The sequence below is a fragment of the Artemia sp. Qi Xiang Cuo genome, chromosome 21 (genome assembly GCF_049724085.1).
Source record: "Artemia sp. Qi Xiang Cuo chromosome 21, ASM4972408v1, whole genome shotgun sequence".
NCBI classification, from domain to species: Eukaryota; Metazoa; Arthropoda; class Branchiopoda; order Anostraca; family Artemiidae; genus Artemia; species Artemia sp. Qi Xiang Cuo.
In genome coordinates, this window is record NC_142814.1 from 21,358,353 (window position 1) to 21,365,158 (window position 6,806).

Sequence of the window (6,806 nt, forward strand, 5' to 3'; positions counted from 1 at the left end):
TCCTTTAGACCAGGGCACTTCGTATCGAAGAAGTTGTCGTAAAAACTTCGAAAAGGCTCATTCAATTAGAGATTGGAGTGGCTTGTGCCCTTTTTAATAGTCGAAAATGATTGGAAGGCAGCTAACACTCCTTTCACGCCCACCATTTCCCCAAACACATCCAGTCAAAATTTTGAGATAGCTATTTTGTTTAACGTAGTTGAAAGTTCTGGAAATTAGGTCTTTGAGGATGACAAACACCTTAATAGCCCTTAGGGTAAGGGTTGCAATTTATGCCCTGGGGGCATACATGGTGTTTATAGAAAGCGTTGTCGTAGAAACTCAAAAAGGGCTCATTGGATTGGAAATCGAAAAGCCTAGTGCCCTTTTTAATAATCGAAAGTGACTGGAAGGCTTGACATTTTTATAGTAAATATTGATATGGGTATAATGTATCATTTTTTTTGTTTTTTTTGTTGTTTAGACCACGGCACTTCGTATCGAAGGAGTTGTCGTAAGAACTTCGAAAAAGGCTCATTCGATTAAAAATAGAAAGGGCTGATGCCCTTTTTAATAGTCGAAAGATTAAATAAAAATGCACTGTGTTAATGCTAATTCCCAATAAGGTATCTCAGCAGTATCCCAAGAACGACTGAGGGTATTATGTTCAAACTTTCGGGGCTTGTTCTGCTCTTTAAATTTGACCAAATCAAAATAGCGTAAGTGTATCCAAGCTATGAAAGAAATTAAACAATTGTTTTCGTGATTGGTATCTAGTTATCCATTTCAAATCAGCTAGAGGAGTTATGAAACTAAATTAAGCCCTACTATTTGTATCCATATGTATAAAAGGGTCTATGTTGTTAAAAATTGCTGAATTTTTTTTCCAGCATACAAATAGCAGGCTAAACTATAAATTCTTAAAAAAAAACAAAAAGATTTAAAGTATTATTTTCTTTTTCCCTGAAAAGACTATGTCGATATAAAATGAACAGAAATTAATCAAAAAATACTTTTTCCTCAAAATAAGTTTGTCAAAGAAAAGTAATGAGCTCCATTAAACCAAAAATGAGCAAAATTAAAATCAAATAATCTACCAAACGTGAAACTACCACGAATCAGCATCAATAAATAAATGAAACCCAAAACAAACAGAAATTACAATAAATAACTGAGTCAAATTCAAAATGAGCAGAAATTGACATAAGTTGGGCTCAAAACCCCTATGCCTTTCCAAGGCCAGAACATAATTCGCACTTTACTTAAAAAATACAAATGAATGTGCATTATCAGTTTAATAAACATATACTGATATTTAGAAATCAAAATGTTAATATTATTTGATTTATTAAAGTTATAAAAGTAAAAACATTTATATGTTTTTCAGTAAAGTGCAAATTTTGTTCTGGCCTTAAGAAGGCATAGGGGTTTTGCGCCCAACTTATGTTAATTTCTGCTCGTTTTGAGATTGACTCGGTTATTTATTGTAATTTTTGTTCGTTTTGGGTTTCATTTATTTATCGATGCTGATTTGTGGTAGTTTCCCGCTTGGTAGATTGTCTAGAGCTAGTATAGAAATATATCTATAGAAATGAATTACATTTTTTTTTTGCACTGTTACCAGAGCATACTGAAGTTGAAGTAGCCTTAAACTTTGACTTAAAACTTCCTAACTTGACCACTTCTTTCAGAAAAGAATTGTGGAGGGTTGTTCCGTGTTGATAAGGAAAGAGGGTAAAGGTGCAGTTTAGTTCCTCTTGTAGTGTAGGGCGCAGGAGCCCTATGGTAAAGGTGCAGGTTTGTTCTCCCTTATAAAAACAACTTATTTCAGCAGATACAAAGAAAAAGCCCATTTGCGGCATTCTGTGGGACCCCAAGGTCCAATGCTAGTATCAGATCCCGCGAGTGGCAGTTTACGCTCGTCAAGTTCTGGCTGTAACGGCTATAAGTACCCCAGCTAAACGGCTTTTTAGCACGACAGGACTGATAATGACTGCAAAAAGATCAATGGCTCCAGGCAGAGTGAACAAACTCACTTTTGTTACATCAATTGTAACTGAAGTGATGTAGCCGCTGATTTAAGATTGTTGGTGTTGTTAAGCCATGGTATCTGACTTGTATACAGTGTTTTTTCGATGTTGTTATTTGTTTTTTTCACTTCTTTTCGTATGTATTTGATGAACAGGAGATGTTTGAACTTCAAACTTTTAAAGTTATACACACATTAGCCCAAATTATTAACAAGAAGGAAATGACTAAACACGGGATTTTATAGGAACAATGCAATGTTAAACATAAACACAACATAGGTTTCCCTGGGTCTAGTGGCTAAAAATGAGAATTCTACTTGGTCTGATCGACGTTGAACATAAACACTGTCCGCACGGCCAAACAAAATCCTGTTTTGTCATATTGTTCTTGTATATTTTTAGCCAACCATTTAAAAATCCTTACTAAAATCGAGGTTGAACGTGCTTGGTGAAGTGGAATTTTTATTATTACTTTTAATCAGAAAAATTGGCTCGCCGTGGCACGCCGCCGGTCCAAAATCGGCGGCGCGCCGCCAAAAAAATTTCAGCGTGCCTGGCGGCGCGCCTTCGCCGGTACTAAATCACACATTCGCCGCCGTCATGTCGGCGTGGCGCGGCTTCGGGGACTACACCACAGGTTATATTTATTTGAATATCCAAGTTCTGAAATGTCTCATGTCTGGCAACACAACGCGTAATATTTTTTGAAAATGAAGACCATATCCATCGATGATCTATCTCCTTTAACATTCCAAATAGTTAAGGGGGGACGCCAGTCCAAAGCCGTTTTGGCCGATTCGAGCCCTTTTCCTGGTCGGCAAAAAGGCTCAAAGACAAAGGTGTCAGATTTCACACAGACTTGAGTACACAAATTCGAAGAGGGCGACTTCCAGGGGTTCCTTACGCTTTCAATATTAGTTATATTTTATGATAGATACTTTCACGGAGTGTAATAGGTAGATATGACACTTATTATATATCCAACTTATTCGCACAATTTGTCGAATGTCCAACTCTCAAGCTAACACTTTCAAATTATACACACCAAATAAATCATTTCAAGAGCTAAAGCTTCACTAAATCAAAGTCCAACTGACCGCTTTTGAACAAAAAGAAGCGTTAACCCCTCAGCATAATTTATGAGCCCACATCCGTTTGATTCCAAGTGTTTTAGGCTCTTTGTCGGGTGATAAGCAATTTGAAACGTTGGTATGTAAAGTATTCGAAGGGACTGCAGTCAGCAAGTGTTTTTTATAAAAATATGCTGCAACCGCTTCAATAGATTATTTTTCGCTGCATTTTTAAGTACCAATTACGATAATATTGACTGCAGCGATCTTGCAGGCAAACCCAAAATAGGTTTTTGAGTTTTTTTGGGATTTCAGGAAAAATAGGTGTCGGCTTTAGCATTTTGCTAAATCAAAATGTTCACCTGATTCTATTCTATTAGAAAAGACTGAGACCGCCTAACTGCCTCAACTATTAATGTCAGTCAAACTCAAAACGCTTACTATGGGAGAGATAGGAAGATCGCTTCAAGTATGGTCGCCCCTTAAATACCCGGTTATATTCATGCTTAGACAAGTTATTGTCACTGTTGCCATGCTTAAGATTTTCAGGAGTTGGATGCAGTCTGTATGGGAGATGGGATCTTGGTGAACATTTACCGAAATTGCTGGAAAAAAACTTCCCTTTTCAAGTCTCAAATGAAAAGTGTGCCATCCAGTGTGCCACCTGCTGCGAACTGAGGCGCTTCAATCATGAAAGCAAATGATGTTATCTGAGATTCAGATTTGAGCTCGTAAGATCGGCTCTTTTCATTGCGGAGTTTCCAAATTCTGGTTCGTGAGCTCTCCTACAAAATAGTAACTATCATCAAATTGAGTAGAAAAAGATCTGTAAGGAACAAAAGATCCCTCTCTGAGATACCTCTGAAAAACCCTAATAAGCCTTTTTGTTACTTTGACGCATTGCAGATAAAATAAAACCAAATTTTAAAAGTTGAAATTATTCTAGCTTCACCAAAAACATTAAGGAATAAATTCGCTTTTGAGAAATGTTTTTCTAGATTATTTTGTGATATCCATGACAGTTTCATGAAAGTCGTTAAAAAATCTATATGAGAAACTTTTGCTTTAAACTATAAATATTCTTTCATTATAGTATGTAAAAAGAGCATATCTAGGATTTTTATTGGGGGGGGGGTGGACAATGAAAAACTTCAAAATACACATCAAAAATTGTTCATATACACTTAAGTTATATTTTTACGAGTCAGATAAAAAGTTCGGCGGGGGGGCTGTTCAAATCCCCTTTTCCTGGATACGGCCTTGCTCAGCGAAAATAAAAACTTTGTTTCAAGGTTATAGAGACTATGAGTTACAAGAAATAAAAACCTTCTACGAAAAGGGAAGAAACTGAAATTAAGTACTAAAAGTAATCTGTCCCTCTGTTGCTAATTTGGACGGCTGGAATTTAAATTTTAGTACAATCGAATTCCAAATGAGGCCACTTTACCTCTCAAAAACAAAACTCCAGTGAAATTTTTCGTAATCTAAAATGTATCCCAAAAGACTTTACTAGAGAATTTCACTTTTAATCAAGAAATCCGGAGCCTGCAAGCACCAAAATTAAGATTTAGGTAATTTATCAAAATTAAATTGACAAATGGTACTCGACTACTTTCTATCCCATGTGCTTAATGGCTAAAACAAAGAAGTAGTATTTCCTAGGAAATGCAACTTTTTTATTCATAGCCAGAATGATATTGTCAATAATTCAAGAATCGATTCCAGTCTCAAAAAACTCAAATAAGTAGCAAATATCAAGGGTTTGGCCCGGGGTCACAACCAAAAAATCAGAATTTATTCATTATTACCTTCACGGATCTGTTTCCTATGAATCAGACTTGAAATATGTTAAATTTACAACACTTCTGATTTTAACTATCATATCTTGAGTTCGCACTTCAGAGTAGTAAATATAATAAATAAAGCTTATGAGTTAGAATTCAAACATCTATTTTCGAGTTGAAAAGGATGGGCCAAATTCTGAAGAAAAAATCGTTGGTCAGGGGTTTTGCGAGTCCTAGTTTTGCTGGTTATTTGGTTTGGAAGGGGGATCATTGGTGTAGCTTTGTATCTTTGGTCTGAGTGAACCCAGCTTTAAACGGGTACCTGGAGAATTCTGGAAGAGGTAAACAGGAAGCGTGTGCGAAAGCACGGGGTGGTTGCCCACCCCCATTGCACTTCCTGGATTAAAGGCCACGAAACGGAGATCAGCGCCACCGTTAGGGATTGTAAAGACTTATGGCATATATTCCTGTCCCTCTTTTAATATTAAAAATTTTCATCTTACCTATCAAATAAAAATTGATGATCGAAGTGCCATCACAAGTCGGATGAAGAAATGTAACCTCTAATTTTCGATCATCGGCCTGAAAGATTTTTGAACGCTTTGTTTTTGATATTACAAGCACTGTTGCTTCATCAGTAGTAACTCTTTCTTCTTTTTCTTCTAAAACTTGCCTCACCATCTGTTTAACAATCCAATAAATTAGCTAAAATTATTATATATTGCAATGATTTTTCTGTCTATGACAGTAACATTCTATAGCACTTAATACCTTCATCCAGTGTTGGTACTAGCTAAAATGTTTCGGGAGGGGTAGGGGGGGGGGCGGGGTGGAGCATGAGATTTTACCGAATGGCTGGTCATTTTTACCAACTATTTTTTTTTATCGATAATTAGCATAATGTCTGTTTCGAATACAATACGTAAAATCACTACTACACGAGTCGGTAAAACCGCTGCATTTACCAACCGAGATTTAGATTTCGGTACATATCATGTCACTATTTTAATGCTGTTTATTTAACCAAATGGAAAGTAGTGGAACCATCTATAAACTCACGGCAGGAGTCGGTAAAACTGGTGCGTTGACCGACCAAGTTCGAAATTTCTGTTGTTGACATGTCAGTATTTTCCTGGTATTTATTGAACCAAACAAAGAATTTTAACAGCGTCGGAAAAATCGTGGCGCAAAACGCCGCTATTTTACCGAATTGTTTTTTTACCGAGTGACCAAAATCATTGGGGGGGGAATCCCCCTATCCCCCATATGTGACGGCCCTGCCTTCATCAACATTAATAGGCTATGGTTCAATGAAGTTAACCTTATTATTAACCTGTGTAGAACAGTCAAATTAGAACAGCCTTCTTACTCTACCTAATCATATTCTACTGATATCTTGAGCTCTTGGCACAGCTACCTAATAAATGTCTTTATCTTTAAAAATAACGCAAGGGGAAAGGAAGCGCCCTTTGTCCCCCTGGATTTTTTGTCTCCTCTCAAGGTTTCTAAATACACCTTTTTTTATATTTCCCTTGAAAATTACATTTGTTTTTTTTTGTATCTTCTATCAAAAGTTAAAAGAAGCTCCCGCTAGATTTTGAAAACTTATTTGCCCCCCTCCAGAAATTTTTGTGAATTGGTGCCACTGCTCGTAAGCAATGCACTATTGGATCTTCATAACGAGCCATTGAAGCTTAATGTCCTCTGACACACTATAAGAAATAGTCGATTGCCAAATACATTTCGAAGTTGTGAACCGATGTTTTGTGTTAAGAATGTCTTTCTGGAAACTCAAAAATTAATTAAAAATAATGACATTAAACTCTATGGAACTCTGTTTTAGAGTTGCGCACTTGTTCCTTCGGTTTTTTTCTAAAGTGGCTGGTTGGTCAGGTTTGTTTCCACTGTGAATATTAATTATCCAGTTTGATTTTTTGAAGATG

The 6,806-nt window shown here is 36.5% G+C and overlaps 1 long non-coding RNA gene across 1 annotated transcript; it reads right to left on the bottom strand.

The window, feature by feature from the left end:
- Nucleotides 1-2,785: 2,785 nt before the first annotated feature.
- Nucleotides 2,786-5,639, bottom strand: LOC148939338 (uncharacterized). Its single transcript, XR_016143520.1, has 2 exons — nt 5,367-5,639; nt 2,786-3,864 (listed from the first exon to the last, which is right to left on the bottom strand). It is a non-coding gene; the product is annotated as an uncharacterized LOC148939338 (long non-coding RNA).
- Between the last annotated feature and the right edge of the window lie 1,167 nt (nt 5,640-6,806).